This window comes from Trachinotus anak, unplaced genomic scaffold (assembly GCF_046630095.1).
Source record: "Trachinotus anak isolate AG129_WGS33_773 ecotype Australia unplaced genomic scaffold, CSIRO_AGI_Tana_v1 ptg000034l, whole genome shotgun sequence".
Taxonomy (NCBI): Eukaryota; Metazoa; Chordata; class Actinopteri; order Carangiformes; family Carangidae; genus Trachinotus; species Trachinotus anak.
In genome coordinates this window covers 6,592,911-6,613,748 of record NW_027273885.1, presented here as the reverse complement: position 1 = coordinate 6,613,748, position 20,838 = coordinate 6,592,911, and the positions used below count along the sequence as shown (strand labels likewise).

The window sequence follows — 20,838 nt, the reverse complement described above, 5'->3', positions numbered from 1 at the left end:
TCGACGTCACGGAGACAGCTCCTCACATATGTCAACCTGTTACATATGAAACAAAGTTCTCTTAACCTTTCTTTCACTCCTCCAGTTTTTCCTTCACCTCTGCCTTGGAGGAAAATCTTCAAAATGTATGCACTTCTCTCCAAAAATAAAATGACAAAAAATAAATTAAATCTTGTTATCTTAGATCTTCTTATGCTAAATCCTGCTAAATGTACACAGGCGGTAAGAGATCTGTGAAAACTGTATAATGGTAAATTAAATTCAAGTCATAGTTGTGATTACAACTTTATATGAGGGAAGTGATGCTCAGTCTTATCTGATTTGAATATCAACCAAAAAAGGTATTCGTACTTTTTGCAGCACAACCTGAAACAGGTTTAGCCTCATTTCTTGTTTCTGGGAGATTCTATAAATCATCTGAGATAAATAATGTAGGTGCAAGCTTCTTCTGTGCATCCACACTTTGAACCACATCAATGAGGGCATGCGTGAAAATGTATCAAAACTGGGTCTGTTATCACAAGTATTCTGATGTAGTATTACTAAGATTAATAATAATAAAATCATATCAATAATAATAACAACAATAAGAAAAACAATAATAATAATAATAATAATTATTATCATTAATATTAAAATGAGAAGAAGAAGGAGAGGAAGAAGAAGAAGAAGAACTTAATTTGATATCAATGCAAAAAAAAACAGTGTATATAAAGCAAGCATCGGTATTTCAGCCTCATTGTCCAATTTTGCTTATGGTACTAATACAAAAAAAAAAAAAGAAAAATACTATTCTACAGGTGAAAACATGGTTATGAATATTTTATTCAATTTCTGACAATAGAGCCCCCCTAATCCTAGACACACGTCCTTTAACTATTAGGTGATGGATGTTATTTCTCCATTTGGAACTAAACCCCAGGGTCGCTGCTCTCCAATAATGGCACCATGTGTCTTGTCAGTGGCTGTGGTTTTAGAGTTTCAATCATATAATGTGACACTGGTAGATGACCATTGGACTGATTTGTGCTTTTGGCAAGTTTTTTCATTTCTGTGCCACACTCATAGTAGGTGTACTCCTGCATCCCAAAGGGCTTGAATGCTTTTCATCTTGCACCGCACAAGAGGTTTTGTTAACCAGCTTTGCAGCTTGTCTTTGTTGTGTGAGAAAGAGGAGTAAGAGGTTTCTCATTATGCCTTAAAATGTGAAGAGCAGGTTGTTTTTTGTTTGTTTTGTTTTTTTTGTCTGTGTGATTGTGCCTAGGGTTACCTGGCCAGTGAAGGAAGGTTAAAGAGATCTGGCGCCAGGATCAGGAGCCAGAGGTCTAGCATGAGGACTACTGTCTCTGCTCTTTTTCCTCTCAGCCTGCGGTTTATTTGTTTTTGGTTGATGTGTTACTTTGTTTTTGAGTCTTGATTTTGGTATTATTTGTATATTTTTCTGTTTAATAAAGTCTGTGGATTTTTGTTATTTTAGAAGTGCATAGAAGTGGGTCACTGGTGGCATGTTGTGCGCCCCTTAGGGCCACCCAAAGGTGGGGCGAACACAAAAATGTCCACTCATTTCCCAGACCAGGTACTTAGAAAGCCGGCTACATTTGACTTTGTCCAGCTGATTTTGTTTTTGACTCAGCTAGGTCATTTGCACAAGTGACACTACTTGGCCTGTGAGGTCCATGATTGCTGTTTTACTTGGCTCTATTTTTGTTAATGGGGTATTTCCTAAATGTGTTTGCCAGCTTTGACTGCGCCTGAGTTCACCAGAGGGTCCTCACTTTGTTTTTTTTACATTACATTCAGACTTGTTTGAAGCTTTGAAGCTCCTTGTTTGGCGCTTTTATCCTTTGCGTCCTCTCATTTTCATTGTCATGAGTAGCCTGCATTTTCACAGCAGCAGCCCATCACTGCTATTCTCATCTTTGCAGGTACATTTTCATCTCTGCTCTTATATTGTCATTTGACAATACAGTCATGATGTACTGGAAACGCTGACTCTGAACTAATCCTCCGTTATATTTCATGCCAGATGGGTATGTTCAGATGTGAACAGATGTTTCACCACACCATTACACAGCTTTTTATTAATTTCTGATATAATACAGTGGTATCATCTGTGTCTAATCTCTTAATATTTTTCTAATACCTTTGGGAAGATCTGTTTTTTGCTCTAAATAGCTCTGTAGAGTCAATCCAGTGCTCACATAACTGCCTCCACAATTTCCTTTGCAGGATATCCTCATCCTTACAGGATGGTGTTTATGGTTACTGGAGCACATAGTGTCTGTTGTGTTTGTATATGTTGCATGTCCATTTCTTCAGAAGTCTTTTCAGACACCACTAAAAAACACTGCGGGGCTGCCCATGGGTCGACTGATTTACAAAGTGACGCTCTGCTATTTTCTTGCAAGATATCTCCAAAACAACATATACACACTTTTATGTCTGCAACAACATGTCGCACTCACAAAACTGTGTCATTTCCTTTACAAAAGAATGAAAAAAATGCTTTTGATGTTCTCATAATCTTTTTTCTTGTAATTTTACAGTACTCACAATCTTGGTTAAATTATTTCACAATAAGTCCAATCAATTTTGATTCATTAATTTATTATTCTTGGAAGTGTGACATATCGCTTAGCTAAGTACTCAACAACATGTAAAGATAACACCTGAGATCTTTGCATTAGCTAGACAACAGAACACTGAAAGGGTAGACCAGAGCCAAAAATTACTCATATTAACCAATGTCCAGATGTTGGTTATCCCTATGTGACATAAAGCTCTATTGTTGTAAAAAAAAAAAATATATATATATATATGTATATATGTATATAAACACGTTAAAGGAGCTATTTGTACATTTTGCTATTGCCATATAGCCAATGTTAGCATTAACGGCGTTTTACTTACCAGTCCACAAAAAACGTTGTGAGTTCAGCATCAAACTGTCTCCAGCGGTGGAAAGCAACACCAGCGTTGACTCTTGTTTTACATCGATTTCTATCACTTTATTTCTGCTTAAGTTAGCATGCTAACCAGCTAGCCCTGGCCTATCTTCTCACTTTCTGATAGCGACTCACTGTAGCCTCCAATCTGCTCTGAAGATGTAGCACTACTCTCATAAACGCAACAATAGTCGAAGCTCTTCTGAAGCGACAATCACCACCAACAGCTCCCAGCAAAAAACTCCATTTGACAGTAGAGAAAAATTTGAAATAGCCCCTTTACTGAATGACATCTTTGCACAGGGTGACATGTTCCTTCATTACTAGGAAGGTGGGCACTATTTTGTGCTTGTGGCCTGTTTTTAAAGATCCTCAATCTCACTAGGAGCAGATGGGATTGTAGCTGAGAGTCACAGACAGGCCGAGGTAGAGGAAATGAGAATGAGAGAAAGCTTTGGTCTTTTTATGGCTTTTGTTGTCAGTAAGAAAATTACATAACATTGCAAGCCTTAACATTGTTTTTCTCAAAGTTATAAAGTCTATTTTCTGTCTCAGTGGAAACTTGTGGAAGCTTGTGTTACAGTTTTACAAGATTGATTGGTGTAATAAAGACAGATTATCCCTTCACCTACTGGCATGTTTGATTATTCTGAACAAAATATAAAGGATAACACTGAACAGAGAATGAAATTAAAGTAATACAAAAAATGTATAATTTAAAAACTGGAAAACATGCAGGTTTTATTTAGAAAATGCATTTACCACTTTCTCACATCTGCTAAAATGTATGTACTGTTACTTTTTTCCCCACAGGAACTTAGGTAAAGCCTAGCTCCTACAATTCTGTGTTTTGCTGTTTTACTGTTTCATTTGCACAGAACAGGTTCATTCACAATGGGTCCGGTCGCTTTGCAACTTTTGAACCTCATTTAAATATTTCAATTTGTGGTGGGGAATCAAAGGTGAGAATTGTATTCACCAAAGATAAGCATTAATCAAAATGCATGAAGTGTGGAAACTGTGTTCGATGGTGTATTGGCACCAAACCACTGTTTCTATTTGCGAGAACAAGTCCCTCTGTGATATCATGTCTGGCACCTACAATATGTAGTGTGTTATCTTAATTTCAAAGCGGTCCATCTGGGAGAAAAACAGAGCTGGTTCATGAATCGAGATTAATATGTTCAAGTAAGAAAAACACACATTTATTTATGCCTTAAATCTGAAATAATAACAGGGAGTGTGGTGCTGGAATCTCAATATTGCTGCTGTTTTTTTGTTTTGTTTTCCCAAATGGCACTGAACTGTCATGGCATTAAACTGTGCCCTAGATTCCACAGAGTATAAAGTGTTGCAATACGTAAATGACCTTCAGCATATTTCAAAAGGGCCCACCATACATTATAACTTGGCCCCTTCTCACATGTCCATTCTGATTTTCTTTCAAGCTCCACCAAGGAAAGTCTTTTATAGCGCACATTCAACACACCTAAAGGATCGATTGTAGTTCAGTGCATGGTTTCTCTGGAGCATCTTCACATATGCAGCCCTGAGACCTTGAGGCTGCTGCTGCCTGCTGCCTGATCCTGTGCTTTACGGTACAGGACTGGTACAGTGCAAGGAGCACATAGTCAAAATGTCATAGCATGTGTATTATTCTCTTTCCATACACAGGGCACTTGATTGAAATTCATGCCTTTTTTTTTTGAGGCAGAATGTTATTCAGTAATTAAAGTGTACCATTTCTTGTGGGAAGTCAAACATTTGATTGTCTGTGTCACACAAATTGTACAGGATGGGGTCACAGAGATTAAACAAAAAAACTGAATAATGCATGTTATTTTTTCCTCTACACAATACCTTCCCATAAAGCCTTAATTTGCCTTTGTGGTTAGAGAGAGACTTCTTGGCCATGTAAGACCATGATTGCATGCTGTGTCTGCCATGCTCGATCTCAGTCTAGAGTATAGGCCACTTTATCTCCTCGCACAGTATGCTGCGAAGAGTACATGCATACATATTAATCACCCTGGTTCTGACTGACACCTCACACTTGCTGAGGCTTGATTGGCAGCTCCTTCATTGGGACATATTGCAGGCTTATTTGATGATGGGAAGATTGTGATTATACAGTCATGTGTGTGTATATATGTGTGGGTATTTGTGGACGTGAGTGTGTGACAGAAAAGATGAGACAGAAGGCTCAGTGAAGAAAGCTCAAATGTAATATCAGAGGTATAATTGTACTGATACAGAATGGATACATATATTTTACATTTCCATAAGAAAATGAAAATAACCGTACCTGTGTGCAGGACGCCTGAGGGAGGCAACTGAATTAAGAGAAAAAAAAAACATAAACATAAATAGCATCATATTTGCCAAATACAGACCTACCATACCATATACAGTATATAGTAATTTGTTTATTTGTTATTTAATTTAATTTGATTATTTGTTATTTTTGTTATTTTTCTATTTCAAATGTATATCTTTATGAACCATATATATATATATATATATATATATATATATATATATATATATATATATATATATATATATATATATATATATATATATACATACATACATATATATGGTCAATAAGATTTTGACTTTGCAAAGTGACGTTCACAGTGATGTTCAAAGTGATGTTCACAAATCAATCAACAAAAAATCAACCTTTGTACACCTGTAAACTAAATCTGTATGAGGAATTTGATGTGTAGAAAAGATTTGTAGTTGTAAAAAAAAAACAAACAAAAAAAAAAAAAACATCACATCGCGTCACTTTATAACCTCAAAACCTTTTTGACCTTAAATTGAGCCCGTACTATTATGGACATCATCCTCTTCTGTTGTATTTCAGCTTCTTTTGCAGAAAACGGCTGTTTGTCTAAATCTCTTCTCCAATGGCAGGGAGATTAAAAAGCTTTTTACATTCATCATCTGTGCACAACAGTCAGTCAACAATACATGAGTGTTTATGCATGATAAGCACCGACTGTATGTTTCAGCCCTAAAGAATGACAAGAACTCAGCAGACTCAAGGAGCATGGCTGCAGCTGATGCTGGCTTTTCTCACCAGCTGCCTTGTATCTGACAACAATGTAACCACTAGTGGCATTAAAAAACACAATGCTGTTGACTTGTTTTCAGGCTTCAAAGGAACACATGTTCAGTCATCTCTCACCCACACTGTAGCTACCAGCTGGATTGTCCTTATTTGTCTGGGTTGATAAATTATTATCGTTATCATTTTATATTAGCAAAACCATAAAAAAAAAAGAAACAGTTGAGTGATTAGCCTCAGGTCTGTTCTTATTCGTTCATGAGGCGAGTTATATAGAGAAAAACAGTGTATGTGAGCTTTTTTAATGAGAACTTTGAGCTACAAAGAGACACTCAATTTTGTAGTGCAATACCAACAGTCCCCGGGCAACTGAGAAAACTGCACATTTGTATGATTTTATGCCTCTTCATAACTGTTGCAATCAGGTCATTGTGTGTGTGTGTGTGTGTGTGTGTGTGTGTGTGTTCCCGCGCGTTGCTTTGCATCTGCATGCCGACGAGCATGAATGCTTTATTTATTTCACAAATAAAACGTGAGATAACACATTTTCCATTAGCTTCAAACATAATTAATCATTTCTCACAACTTTTAATTAAATATCAGCAATTGCACAGAGTAAAGTAACTTTCATTAATCAAAGTTTATCATTAATAAACTTTAATTGTAGCACTAATTTTGCTTGATGTATTTCAAACATATGAGTCATCAGTGGAAGGAGACAAATTGAAGAACTTGTCAAATGACCTCTTCATTTCACGTCAGTGTGTTTTTTTCCTTCGTTTGTTTGTTTGTTGGATTTTCACATGTGGGGATGTGAAGTGGTCTTATTGACTCCTGGCTCCCTCAGTTACTTTAACTCAGTGTGAACAGCTGAACAGTGCACAGCCAGCATCCTGAAAATAGCACAGCAGATAAGGTAACAAAAGTCGTTTTACTGCTTTACAATGCAAATTCTCTAGTTTATACCAATTTATTTCATAATTAGTGTGAAATGATCTGTGTGCGCCTGTATGTATGAGTCCGTGTGCACGGGGGGTGTGTATGTGTTTTTAACTTTGATTGAGCCCTCAGGCATACTTCAACCACTTTTGGACATTAAAAGATGATGAAATTGCCAAATTGCTGTATTTGTCTTGTCTGCTCAATTCTGATAAAATGTAAAACACTGAAACATCAAAAGCCATATGTTTACACCACAAATATCACACTGTTTTACTAATATTTTACATTTAGGTCACTTCTGCTTCGATGTGTAGAGCTAATTGAAGGAATTCATAAATCCTCTCATTCAACAAGCTATGACTGCACATGCATGCCCACTGGTTGTGAATAATGACTGTTTTCAGACATGTAACCAGACAGGGTTCACAAACTAAAACTAAAATAGATAAATAAATAATATTCTCTGTTATATATGTTTTTCCCCCTCATGATTCACACCACACCTAATGCCATTTGACGCATGCCAAAGTGTTAGTTGAGTGAGTTCACTTTCATTTTTCCTTCTTTGATTTCTGCCGGTTGACAGAAAACCGTTCGCTCATCAGAGGCAGGGCACTGGAGAGTAGTGGATGACAGTTCTGGGCTGATCCATTACCACTCTGCCCCCGGGCTTAATTACCATCTCCCTCCAATAACATGCAACACTCTCTCCTTCCAATGCAATCTTGCTCTAACTTCCAAGTCTGGTTGCAGCAGGAGCAGCACTTCTGTTCCTCTGGCATTTACAATCCCATCCCTCTGGGGCCCCCGGTGGAGCACACCTGCATGCAAAAAAATCCCCCAAAAAAACAACAATTAGAGAGTGATCATGATGATCACTGCTGATGAATTCAGCTTTGTTGAGTTTTTCATTTCCCAGGGGGATTTGGTGGAAGCGCAGAGGCAGAGGTAGAAGGAGAAGTAGCAGCGGCGGTGGCAGAAGCCACGTGTCATTTTTGACAACTGGGGATAAAGAAAGAAGGCAGAAAGCTTTAAATCAAATTGGTCACACAGCCTTGCCAATCACTGTGGACAACATATGCAGGCTCACAACCAAGGTGAAGCGGCTGTTACGTGTCTAGGCGATGAGCAATCTCGCTGTGCTCCAAAATGGAAATGAAACTGTTACACACCCACAGCTATTGAGGAAGGGATTTGCGTGGGCCGAGGTACAACTATACTCGATCGCCACTGTGGGAGAAGCTTTAGCTTTGCCCTTCTTCAAAGTGAGATTTACAAAAAGGAAATGCTTGGCTAGGTTTATTCAAAAGAAGCTCCTGATGGTGGGAAGACAAAAGGTACTTCACACCATCCTCCCTGGGGCACATGTACTCCAAAGCTCCACTTCTCTGCTTTGCTCCTTATTCTAAGTACATGTTCCCCCCTAGAGTGCACTGCACTCTCTCCTGCTCATGTCTCTCCTGCTCAGTCTTTTCCTTTTTTATTTTTTTTCTCTTCATTCTCTCTGTACCTACCCATATTTCTCTCACTTAATTTCACTTGCCTTCTCCCCGTGCACCCCACTGTGCACTCCCTCCCCTACTCCTTCTTGTTCCCACTCTCACCTTTAAGTTTCTATCTCTTACCTTCTGCTTCTCCCCTCCCTCCCTCTCTCTCGCTGTCTCCAGCCACGTGTTGGCTAGCTCAGAGCAAAACACTCTATTAACAGAAGCCGAGGCCAGATGGCGACTCAGAGATGGATCATATCAACTCTGAAGGTCTCTGTGAGTTCCAGACTGTTTTTCTTTTTTCTTTTCTTTTTTTTTTCTGGGCATCTCAAAAATAACTTGCACTTTACCATTTCACCCACAAACCCAGTGTGGAACTTGTTACTTAAATTACAACTTCATATCAGCTCAGGAAATATCAGAGAAACCAAACTTACTCTAGTTAAATTGAATGTTTGTTTGTTTTTTTTATTTAATTCTTTATCAGTAATATTAAATTACAGACTGAGAAAACTTTGTTCAGAAAACATTTCTGGACATTTCTTATCTTATCAAGCCAAAAACTATTCAGGGAATAGAGGTGTTTTCTGTTCTTTTTCAACATCTTTTTTCATCACACACTTACAGTATAATTCCTCTGTGTACCCTCAGTAAAGGCTGTCAAATCGTGATGGGTCTTATTAACACACAGTCTTTAAATCCCCTGGCGACACTATTTATTCCCAGAGGGAACTTGTGGCTGTAGAAGTGAGAAATGTAACATGTCGGCGAATCCCAAACGAAAAGAAGCAGGTACAATATATCCATTGGGAGAATATCCTGCGGTTTGTCTAATGAGGCATAGCCCGACTATACACTTTGGTCAGTTCAGGAGATGAGCATGAAATTGCCCATTAAATAATGTGAATCTCACGTTAAGAGGCCCTCCTGAGGCAAAGCGTCTGTAGTGGGGATGACTAACTCAATTAATTTGAGGTCCCACCGAAAGTTTCCTCCCAAATCAGCGCCTTGTTTTAGGGTTGTGTGCGTCAGAATTCCTGTTACTCCTGTCTGTGTTTGTTACCTCGGGTATCTGCACCTCTGGGTGTCTGATGTGAGCGCACCGGTGCACACGGGGTTGAGACTGACTGACTCCAAGCCTGTGGCCTGCCCTCCATACCAAAACAAGCCGTCCACTTTCTGTTTCTGTGAATCCACCTCTTTGCCTGCTGCCCCCCCCCCCCCCCCCCAACTCCTTCCTATCTGTTTTCCATGCTAAAGCTGCTTCACCCTTGCCTTTTTTTCCCTATTTTTTCTTTTTCTTTTCCTCCTCTGTCGTTTTCTTACTGCAGAGAAACAAGTTCATTGTGATTCGAAATGCTGCTCCACGGCTCAATGGGTTCTGTTTGAAATGAGATTTGAGAGAGTGAGCATGAGAGAGAAAGACACAGAACCTCCAGCCGCCTAGCGTCTTGATGAATAAAAGATGGAGGCACCAGCGTCTTATAAACAACAACAGAGCATAATTAGTTCAGTTCTTTTTATTTTAGGAACACTTTATGTGACATTTCCTTTGTGTGACTGCTTTCATCACGTGCGTCCTGCCTGCGTTACATGTTGTGTGGGCCTCTCTGTCTTCCTTGTAAGTCAACAGTAAAGCTGGGATAATATTTGCGTTCTATGCAAATGTACACACTGACATACATTTCGGTATACTGTGACGTTCCTGACTCGCTGTTGTAATGTGGTCTGCCTATACAGAAACAAGCTAACTCGTCACAATAACGCTGGGAATGACGATCATTTTTCATGCTATTTACATATGTAGATTATATGTGCAGTATTCATGACCCAACCCTGCTTTAAACAGGATTAGTAAATAATTCAATTAAAATTGGGCTTACCATATACAAAAGTTGAAAAAAAAAATACTTGATGAAATGAACTGTATCATCATTAAAGCAGTATTACATTAATGATCTTATTTGCATTGGTTTGTTTTAACTTTTGATCACTGTTCCTTTATGGCAGTGTAATTTATCTGTTTCTCAAGAGTGTTCCCAATATGAAAGGCTGTTACTCTTGGCATACAATACAGCTTTTAACAGAACCATGCTTTTTTTTTTTCTTTTGGGTCTGCCAATGTGCCTGTAATTTGAGCACAGATGATTCGTCCTCTTTGAATCTCTAATGTTTCCTAGAAATTAAGGGGCTATTTGTCCGACTTCTTTTGTAGTGGACGACTAATAGGCTCTTAACGTAACATAACTTACCTCCAGCTGTGTGCTCGCAGTGGGGCTAGTTCAAAAGTTCTCTCCCATCCACTGTTTACATAATTATGTCCCCCCCACCTCCCGTATAAAAAAAAAAAAAAAAAAAAAAGAAAAGCAGGATGTTGTTGTTTCGGTGATGGAAAATTGACCTGACATTATAAAGACTTATGTGAGACAGTGAAGTACCACTTTGAAGACCAGGGAATGTGAAAAAACAGCTGCAACTGCCAAATCTGTTTGACTCAGGTCTGTGCGGCTGTCTGTTGATGCTCTGCAGTCTCTGCAGTATCGTGTGCTCTGCTGAACGTGGCCCAGTCTAATGGCTTCTCTGATATCCCTGGAGCCGCCTAAGAGAGGCTGATGACAGCATGTGTTTGTCTACTCTGTCTACTCTTCTTTTGCTTTCTTTCCCCATACAATCACACACACACACACACATACACACACACACAGATAGACGAACACAGACACACACATGCTGCACCTTCTTTATCGTCAATTCCTCTCCCCCACCTACTGATGATGCTGCAGAGTCAGAGCCCTGTAAAGTCTTTAGCCCCAGGTGCTGCCTCAGGGTCTGAGCAGTGGTGAGGGCAGGCACGGGGTAGCAGAATCAAAGGATGATAATGGCGAACATATGCATATCAACATGTGTTTGCTATGGGTGTTTTTCAAATACCCTCCTGCCCATCTCACCTTCTGACCCCTGCTACCAGCCCTCTAAATATCCAACCTTTCAGCCTCCGTTTCCTTGCTCATCATACCCCAAGAGAGCACTGAGTCCGCACCAATGCTGGTCCGCACCACACAGAGCTTACAACCAATACACATGCACAACCCGGCATACTGATGTAGACCAAATTATCCTCATGCACCTGCTCACAACAAAGGTCACCTCGCATGTTGAAATCTTTCATTCAGTGTGAGTGTGCAGATGGATAAAAATGTTGATTTTCAGCCACGCACAACGGGAGCACTTGAGTGCCTTAATCACAGCAAATTCCTGCTGAAACATTTGAAAGATTAAAACACTAATGACGCCAATAGCTATGAGCTTAATTCCGACTATCCACTGTTTCTTTTCCACACAGCATTTTTTCATCACAGATCTCAAGCAGGGGCAAGATCGTGGAAGGAGGTTTTAACACATTTCTCAATTCTAATTTAGACTTTTAACTCAACATACTGGAAAAAAAGAACAGCACAGACCAAGCCCAAAACTGAGATACAGAAAAACTGTAGCTGAACTTCCAGTAAAAGAGACAATGAAACAGACATATTGATAAAACCGTAACCATAAAGCTTCTAGTTCTGCAAAAGTATGTTTAAGGCCTACAACAAACAATCTCAGGCAGGATTTGACAGAGGAGAGGCTTGCAGGACAACAGTGATGTGCTGTTGATCAGGATAGATACCATCTGCAGTGAAGCATGAACAGGAAAGCAAAGAGGGACATCTATCATTACTTTGCGCTGCTCCAGGTGGGAACTTCAGTTTCTCGTTTGTTTTTTTTTTTTTTTTTTTTGGGGGGGGGCAGTGTTGAGCTTGACGCTGTGCTAAGCAGCAGTGGCACATTGAGGTCATCCTTTCTGCTTTCTGTCTTTGTGAAGGGGCAGCTGCACATTAATCTGCTCTATTGTGGAGAACAACTTTGCTCCTTGCCAATTTGCAAGCTATTTAATATATATATATATATATATATATATATATATATATATATATATATATATATATATATATTATAGCCAAGACAGCAACTGCAAAAGCAAAATGGTGGAGGGGGGGTTGATGTGCAGGTTTGACAAGAGGTTCAGTTTTATTTATGCAAAAAGGTGCACCACACAAGGTGCAGATGCAGTACAAAAAGTAAAAAAGACAAAAATCTGGGGGGTAGTATGGATTCAGTCACTCTTGCTGTGTCTCAAATCAAATGTGTGCACAGAATGCTCACAGGCATAGTGCGTGAATTGCAACTTGGTAGTGTTGCTCACTTAACTTAAATGTTAAATGTTTTATTTCCCTGTGTGTGCCCACTGTGTCATGCAACATGGAAATTAGACAGCGTCTTCCTTCTTCAGTCACCGTTTTCACAAATTTGAAAATACACCGGTGGTCTCTCCCAGTTCTGCTATGTAGCCAATATGGCATCCATTGCAGGTGAGTGTTCATCATTTTACCCTGAATTTTTGGACCATTTTGAGTGCGATTCCTGTACTTAGAGCACTCCGCATGTTGCCATACTTTTCAATGTGAACGCACATAAACACTCAAAATAGCAAGTGTGAGTATGTGAATGTGCAAATTGAGACACAGCATATGGCTTCTAGACATTGCAGCATAACACTTCCTCCTTTCTTTTGTATGTCACAGGGTGAGATTGTGATGTGGTGTGAGCACTGAAAGGATAGAACACAACATTGTCTGAAAGTAATTATAAAATCTCAGAAGTAAGATTTCAACCAACACAAACTCTTCAACTGCTTTTAATGATCACTTAGCTCAACTATGGCCAATCTACAACCTTTTATAAAGGATGGACAACAATCTCTGTCTCTACTTGGAAGAGAAAATAATAAAATGTTGTTACCTCGAGTCTTGAAATGAAGGAAATATGCATTATTTATATTTTATAACACTGGATACGATTCATCCATTATAAAATTCACAGAGTACAAGCCACTCAATACAGACTACAAAAAATGGGATTCCTAGACAATGACACTTGCTCACACTCCACATTTCAAATGACTACTTGCATGCCACTTAGCTTTGCCAGCCTATTTAAACATTGTGGACATGTGAACATTACACACAAGTGATCTCTCTCCATCTGTATGCATGATGGACATTTTTCTTCAGTTGAACCAATAATGAAGCATGAGCATCAACTGCAAAATGAAAAAAAAAAAAAAAAGTGATGTGACATAATCCTATTAATCTGCCTTTTGTAGCACATATGTATACAAGCACAGTAGCATATTGTAAGTCTATGTTATGAACTTTTTACAAAAAATAGATTTAACTATTTAAAAAAAAAAAAAAAAAGGGAGACAAAACCTGGGCATTATAATGCAGCTCACTTTCAGACTTGGATTTGGCTTTCATGCAAGGTGGTGAAAACCATCCGTTTCTAACTGTTGAATGGAAAATGTGAGCACATCAGACATACAATTATACGGGATCCTTGCTGCTGTTGTCTCTGACCTTCTTTGTGCCTCTGAGGCGCATTCACATTTCCAGCACCTACGACAAGGAATAATAAACGCAAAAGAGACAGAAGAACAGATTCAATGAGAAAGAAAATTATACAACAGAAATAGGAGGAGAGAAAGATATGACACAAATGAGACAATCATTATTGATTACTAATGATGAGATTGTTCCAAAATGAAATACAGCATCCTCTGTCAGTGGTTATGTTAACCCCAGCCTTGATTCCTTGTCTCTGCGTGCCGCTTTGATTGACAGTTGGGGTCCATGATAACCATTCATTATGTGGACAGGCTCATGGGCAGCATGACACATGACAGCCTTGGAAATAGCCAAGGCTTTGTTTGCTTGGTAGAGACCCTCCCACTGCTATCTATCTCCCTCCCTCTCTCTGGCTCACCTCATAATGGGCATCAACAAGTGATCTTTCTGGAACCATGGGCAGGCTGTAATGAATAGCCAGAGTGGTGCCACCAGCTTTTGAAAGCCTTATTATTACAGAGAGTGAGAGGCATACCTCACTGACAGAGGGATGAGAGAGACAAAAGAGACAGACTACCCTCGGCTGAGGAAAGGGGAGGAGGGGAGGCAGTTAGTTGAAGACAAGCATGGGAGGATATAGAGATAGAGGGCAAAGGATGGGGGGCTTGATATGCAGGATTTATAAGGGGCAGGATGTGCACTTGCCTTTATGTGTGTGTATATAAGTGTGTGTGTGTGTGTGTGTGTGTATGTGTGTGAGAGAGAGAGAGAGAGAGAGGGAGAAAAAGAGAGAGAGAGAACCTGGCATCCTCTCTTGACAGATTGGACAGATTCTGTTAGTTAAGAATAAGGTCGGATGGGCAGAGGGAGGGAATGAGGGAGGAGGTTTGTCGGATGATGCAAAATAGCTCATAAATATAAAGAGCGATACCTCATCTCGTGGCCACTGGCCAACTTTCAGCACATCAGGTGCATTTGTTTAACAAATAGGAGCAACGGCTATGTTTCAAATTTTAAAAACAATGTGACCCCCCGACCCCAATCCATATCAAGAGTGAATCTGAATTGGCAAAAGAAAGAAAGAGTATAGCCCATGAATGTGGTGCAGGACTTTGTCTGAAACAGGCTACCACTGTCAAAACATTTCCTTTAATCTCTTTCCCCCTTCCCAGCCCCGCTCTTTCTCTGAAAATCTAGGACATTCTTTTTCATCATCAGTGTGTTCCCTGGTCTCTGTGGCATGCTGAAACCCAGTGCCAAAATGAGACTCTATAGTTAAGGATTCTGTTTCTTTTCACCCGTATCTTTGGTCACAGGCACTGTCCAGAGATAGGTGGTGTGGTGGTGGCGGTGGGGGTGGTGGTGGTGGTAGTTTGGTTCCCTTGTCCCTTTGCATCTATTTGAAAAAAAAAGAAAATTTGAGAAGCTGCTTCCTACTGTGGTATCACTGTCATTACATGGATTACGTGTCTCTAGCAAAGCAAACCGCTGCACATTTACAAGAAGAAAACATAAAAGCAAAAAGAGAAAGAGTCGTCTTTGTTTGCAAATGACAGTTCATTAGAACCAATCTGATTAAGATGGACTTGTGCTATTGAAAGTCTGAACCATTAGCAATGGCACTAGATAAGTTTTGTTTGCCTCCAAAGAGAAAATCCCCATTAAGAATGTATAAAATATAATTGAAAGAAAAATAAGACGTCACTGGGGTGAAGCATTTCTGGTTTGATGATATACCCTGAGGACATGCAATACACATCAAGCAACTATGATATGATATTGTTATTGTTTCCATTGCCCATTGGCTTTTCTTGCTATCATTTCTATAATGACGGTTTCATACCACACCATTTGGCTTATGAGCCATTGTGCTGTTTCCCTAATGCCTCTGAAAGATAGAAACGGTAATGGCAAAGTAGATGTTCCTCTCTCTTTTAACACTGTCGGATTCTCCCTAATGATTCTGATGGTGATCTTGGCAGTAAAGCCAGTATTAGCTCCACATGTATACTCTAAATAAATGCTTGGAACTGGCTCCCTTATGCTGCATTAATATGTGTAGAAATCTTCATGGGTTGCAGTTTGAACCTATTCCCCAAACAATGCCTTGTTTTAGAGGCTGCCACTAGATGGTGCTGAAATCCTGTGCTCCTGCCTGTTCTATACACCCCCATGGGCTTCTTTAAATGGGGTTGACTGTGTTGTTGTTGAAGGAGTTTGGCAGGCAGAAGGCAAGAGTTACAGTCCCAGGTTTAATTGTGTTTTAGAGAAAGAAAAACAAAAAAAAAAAGCAGCTATAATGACATAGGAAATACAATAAAGCTATAATGGGCTCCAGAAATCCCAGCTTAAACACTGAACAGCAGAGCACTTAGCAGCCCACTGTTTCCAGCAGTAATATGACGATAAGAACTGATGGGGAGCTCTGTTCGCCCGTGTCTTGTGATCTATTATTCATTCTGCTGATTCTTCTTGTTGCAACTGGTTTGCATAAACCCACAGCATCATTAAATAAAAGAAGCTAATTGATTAGCTCTACTGTAGCACGCTTTGCTGTTCACTGTGTGCGCAAAATATTATGTACTTCAGCTTTTTCCCTGACCCCTAATTGTTATTCCCCACCCATTAAAACAGTTGCAGGCACGAACAAGAGGAGACGAGCTAAATAAGCATTTCAAAGCCTTAAGACTGTTGAGATATTGACTAAGCAAAAACAGATTCTAATCAATAGTTAGCGGGCGCACCTGTTGTTTTATACACTGATCCTACACAACATGATAAAATGAGTAAATGCAGAGCTAAAATATCTCCCTGCTCACAACTATGTGGGAGTGAGAAAGAAAGACAGTTTTTATCTGGCAAGAGGCTATAATCTATAAAAAAAAGGAGCTGAGGAAGGGATAGACAAATCTGACTCTGCAAAAGCAAACAGATATATTGGTCTGAACCGCTGAATCTCACCAATGGCCGGAGTATCAGCAATAGTTGATTGCATGCTCCTTCCTGGCAGTGCCACCCATGCCATGCCAAAGCCGGTGAGGAGAGATTACCTGGGATGCTTCTCCATGGTCCAGCACATAGTGGCATATGACTGCCAGTGGAAAATTAATTAGTGAAAGGGACGAGGTTACCGACACATAATGAAAGTTATTGGCCATGTCACTTCATCATTTCCCCGGCCACCCTATTACTTTCCATCAGGTTAGTCAGCCGTGAAATGGGGATTTCATATGATGCAAGAAGGAATGTGCCACCACACCTTCACCACCAACACCTCCCACCCTTTTCTCCCAGAGGGTTTGCACATGGATGATCAGGGCACTTAGACTAATGTGGATGGTGCAGGGTGACGCGGAGGGATTGGGAGTGTTAAGCCACCATTTTACATCATTACAGCACATTTAGGGATCATTCCATCAAACGGCAGCTTTCACAACCAGCTCCAGCATGTACTCACCTACTTAACCTATATTCAGCATGGGGCTCAGATAGCTCTGCCCTTGATTGCAGTGCTCTTAACACAGGAGGACTCACACAGGTCAGTGGTATGTTTGGATTGCCAACAATCTTGTTTCCATTGAGGAAAAAAAAACTAGAAACTAAAGATAAATGGTTGAGACAGCGTAATTGCTTTTTCCTTGTCGGTCCTAAATGATTTGAATGATAATAGCTGGATCTCCTTCAGAAATGAATCAGCAGACGACGTGGTTACACATAACTGTCCCTCACTCTTAGAATGAAGCAAATGGTACCAATACTGATGATGTGGCAAAGCCAATAACCAATAACAGTTGTACTCATAGACAGATGCAGTGAAATGCACAAAGACAATAGGGTTCTGTGTTACTTGAGTTATGTTGTGTAGTGTTTATGCGCATTGTCAGTCAATTTTCTGTGTATGTCAATATGTGTTTTGACATATTCACACACACATCTGCAGCTAAACTCCAGTGAGGCCAAACTAACACAACTGATACATCCTCACAAAGCAGATCATTTGTTCATTTTTCAACTAAAGCTGCCGGATTTAAACGTTTTTGACAGGGTACACAGTGGTAGAACGGAATAATGAGGGTTCACTCGCACCCTTATATTGAACTGATGAGTCTCATTTTTGTGCTGGGTATGCATCAGCTGGCTTAATTTTGCCTTGTGTTCTGCCCTTTCTGTACTGTAGACGTTTTCTGCAACACTGACCAAAATACACCCTTGAGCAAACACAATCTGAGAAGATCAGCACACACAGCTGCCTGCATGTGTGTGTAGTTTGTGACGGATGTGAGCGGCCGTGCACAGATCAATAGATACAATGCGTATAATTGGTATGCTGTCTTTGATGATACCATAGTTGTACTGGGAATTTATTTATTTATTTATTATATTTATTTATTTTTTCACACGTTGGTGTAGGACAATCATATAAAGTAGTGTAAAGAAGTCAATTTGGAGGACGCTTGTCAAGTGACAGCTTTCCAACGGCAGACAGTAATGAAAGGGACAAAACAATGGATGGAATCGGTGGCGTTTGTGCAGCGCACCCACAAACAAACATTCTGTCACTTTCTATGTGTTCTGCGTTCAAATTGCCATCTTTGATGTGACATATGTTTGAAATCAGCTAAAATGAATACAGACCTTTTGAAAAGAGAAAATAATCTACAATCACTTCAGTGTATTAGATAATGACATCGAAAAAAAGACCATCAAAGAAAGACAGGAAAACATGGCCAATGAAGCTTTTACTATGTAATGGCTGCGTGGACAAATTCTAAAGTTTCAGAACTAATGTGTCTCCTACTTTTACTTGTTTTGTTATTATTGTTTTTCTTTTTTTGCACTCTGTTTAAGGCTGGGCCCATCCATCACACAAGCATCAGAGTAACAGCACGTTCTCCAAATCAATGGCTCATTGACTTCCCCAACAGCAGACATGGACACACGTCTGTCTCCCTGACAGTTACAAAAAAGAAACAGGAATTCAAAGCGGGCTTCACTGTCTGACTAAGAGGGCAAGAGAATAGATCATTGACAATCATGACACAAATCCATCTCTGACTCTTGAAAACCCCTTTTCTATTGTTAACCCTGGCCCCCCCAAGTCTCCTTGCTTAGTGTCCGTCGATATATACATGCTAGGAATAGTCATTTTATTTGGCTGTCTCTACAGGAGTTTGGGCTTAGGTGCTTTGGAGGGCATTTTGACAATGGGCGAAGGATTGAGGGAAAAAGCCTGTCAGTGGCTTTGCTGTTTATTGATTGCAAATGTGGTGAGAGCTTAATTGATTCACACTTTGAGATCAACACGATAATCTCTTAGACTACAGTGGGCTGTGCAGGTAGGAAGCAGACAGCTGGGAAGGGCATGGAAAGTGTGAATCAGCTGAGTGGAAAGTTAAGCGTGTTGTTTGCCTCTGGTCAGTGTTCTCACAAAAGTCGGACACATCAGTGTTGCCTCGGGGCTTTGAGAAATTGAAAATGGACTGAAAGTGAAATGAACAGATGATTTGAGTTCTGTGATGCAGTGAATTATCTTAACATTAACCATTACATCATGCTGAGTTTATTAATGGACAAAAGTTTGAAAAGAATTCATTATAATTAATAATAAGTTTGTTTGATACCTTGTTAGCTATAAGGTCATTAGTTCAGTGCAGTCCTACACACAGCATTCAATAACAACCAGAGATATGCAGCTTCACACTTCACAAGAGCCTCTTCATTCCATTCCTTCCCCACAATCATTATCACTTCCTAAACTAAATGAGCTACTGTTTACTACAACACAGTCACTTTTACTTTTATAAGCCCCCAAAAAAACAGTGTATGTGTTTTGCCACCTAAAAAATGTGTTCAATTCAATTAAATTGTATTTGTATAACGCCAAATCATAATATACATTATCATTAATGTACATTTTACAGGGTGAAGTGCCTTGAGACTTGAGGTTTTGAGGCTTGAGTGACTTGAGGCTTTAAAGATGGTGTCACACAGTAGGACAACCAAAACTGATCGCAAGAGTTAAGGTCGCTGACCTTCATGTTGACTATTTGCAAACAGACTCCTTCAGTTCACTGTTCACTAAAAGCATGAGCATGTTCAGTGAAGGCTCTGATTTAATGCGTTCATGCACAGCACTGATAAGGATGCCAGCCTCTGTCCATCATGGGTTAGACATCTCGCTCCATCTCCAAAGCTTTGTTGGGACATAAAAGTACATAAAAGTGCAAACATCAAAACTCGTGCATTCTTGACATTTGCTTTTTGTTAAAATATCAGTTTAGATTTTACCTGAGAAATCCATTTAACAAACAGCACAACAAAAACACAGACACACACACACACCCACACACTCTCTCACAGCAGCTTTTAGCTGTGGTCTTATCCAATCAGTGCTCGCTGACTGTGTGCACAAACAGGTTCTGTAGAGAAACAAATCCTTGCCCAGTTATTGGTTGAATTCGGATGATCTTTCAGTTACATGAAGTCACAAATTAAAATAAAAGCGCCTGATTCATGGGGCTTGAGCTCAGTTTTAAAAAACTGTCCAACTGCAAAGGCTAATCAGGTTTCACGGCCTCACATCCTCCATTAATCCCTCCATCCATCTCCGCCTTTTCAGGTCCTTTTCTTACATTTAATTCCATTCACATCTCATCTTACTCCAACAACCCACACAAACACCAGTTTCAGTCCCCTGTCCTCTTATTAGAAATCTTCCAACAGTTTCTCTCTCCACCATCAAAACCAAGGGGCCAGTTGTTCCCCCATCAATACGACTTCCCAGGGTGAAACCTTGAATCCGACAAGAGACAGAAGTTGCTGATGGGATTCCTGCTAGACCCGCAGGCGGCTGGCCAGGCAGGCTAACAAGTAAGTAGATGGACACCTAAAAGAGTTTGTCGAGATGAGGCTGCTTTTTCACTGGTGTTCTGGGGCTTAAAATG

At 39.8% G+C, this 20,838-nt stretch overlaps 1 long non-coding RNA gene across 1 annotated transcript; it reads right to left on the bottom strand.

Annotated features, from left to right (window-relative positions):
* Positions 1–12,527: 12,527 nt before the first annotated feature.
* Positions 12,528–17,182, bottom strand: LOC139614561 (uncharacterized). Its single transcript, XR_011687078.1, has 4 exons — positions 16,856–17,182; positions 15,193–15,290; positions 13,783–13,945; positions 12,528–13,590 (listed from the first exon to the last, which is right to left on the bottom strand). It is a non-coding gene; the product is annotated as an uncharacterized lncRNA (long non-coding RNA).
* Between the last annotated feature and the right edge of the window lie 3,656 nt (positions 17,183–20,838).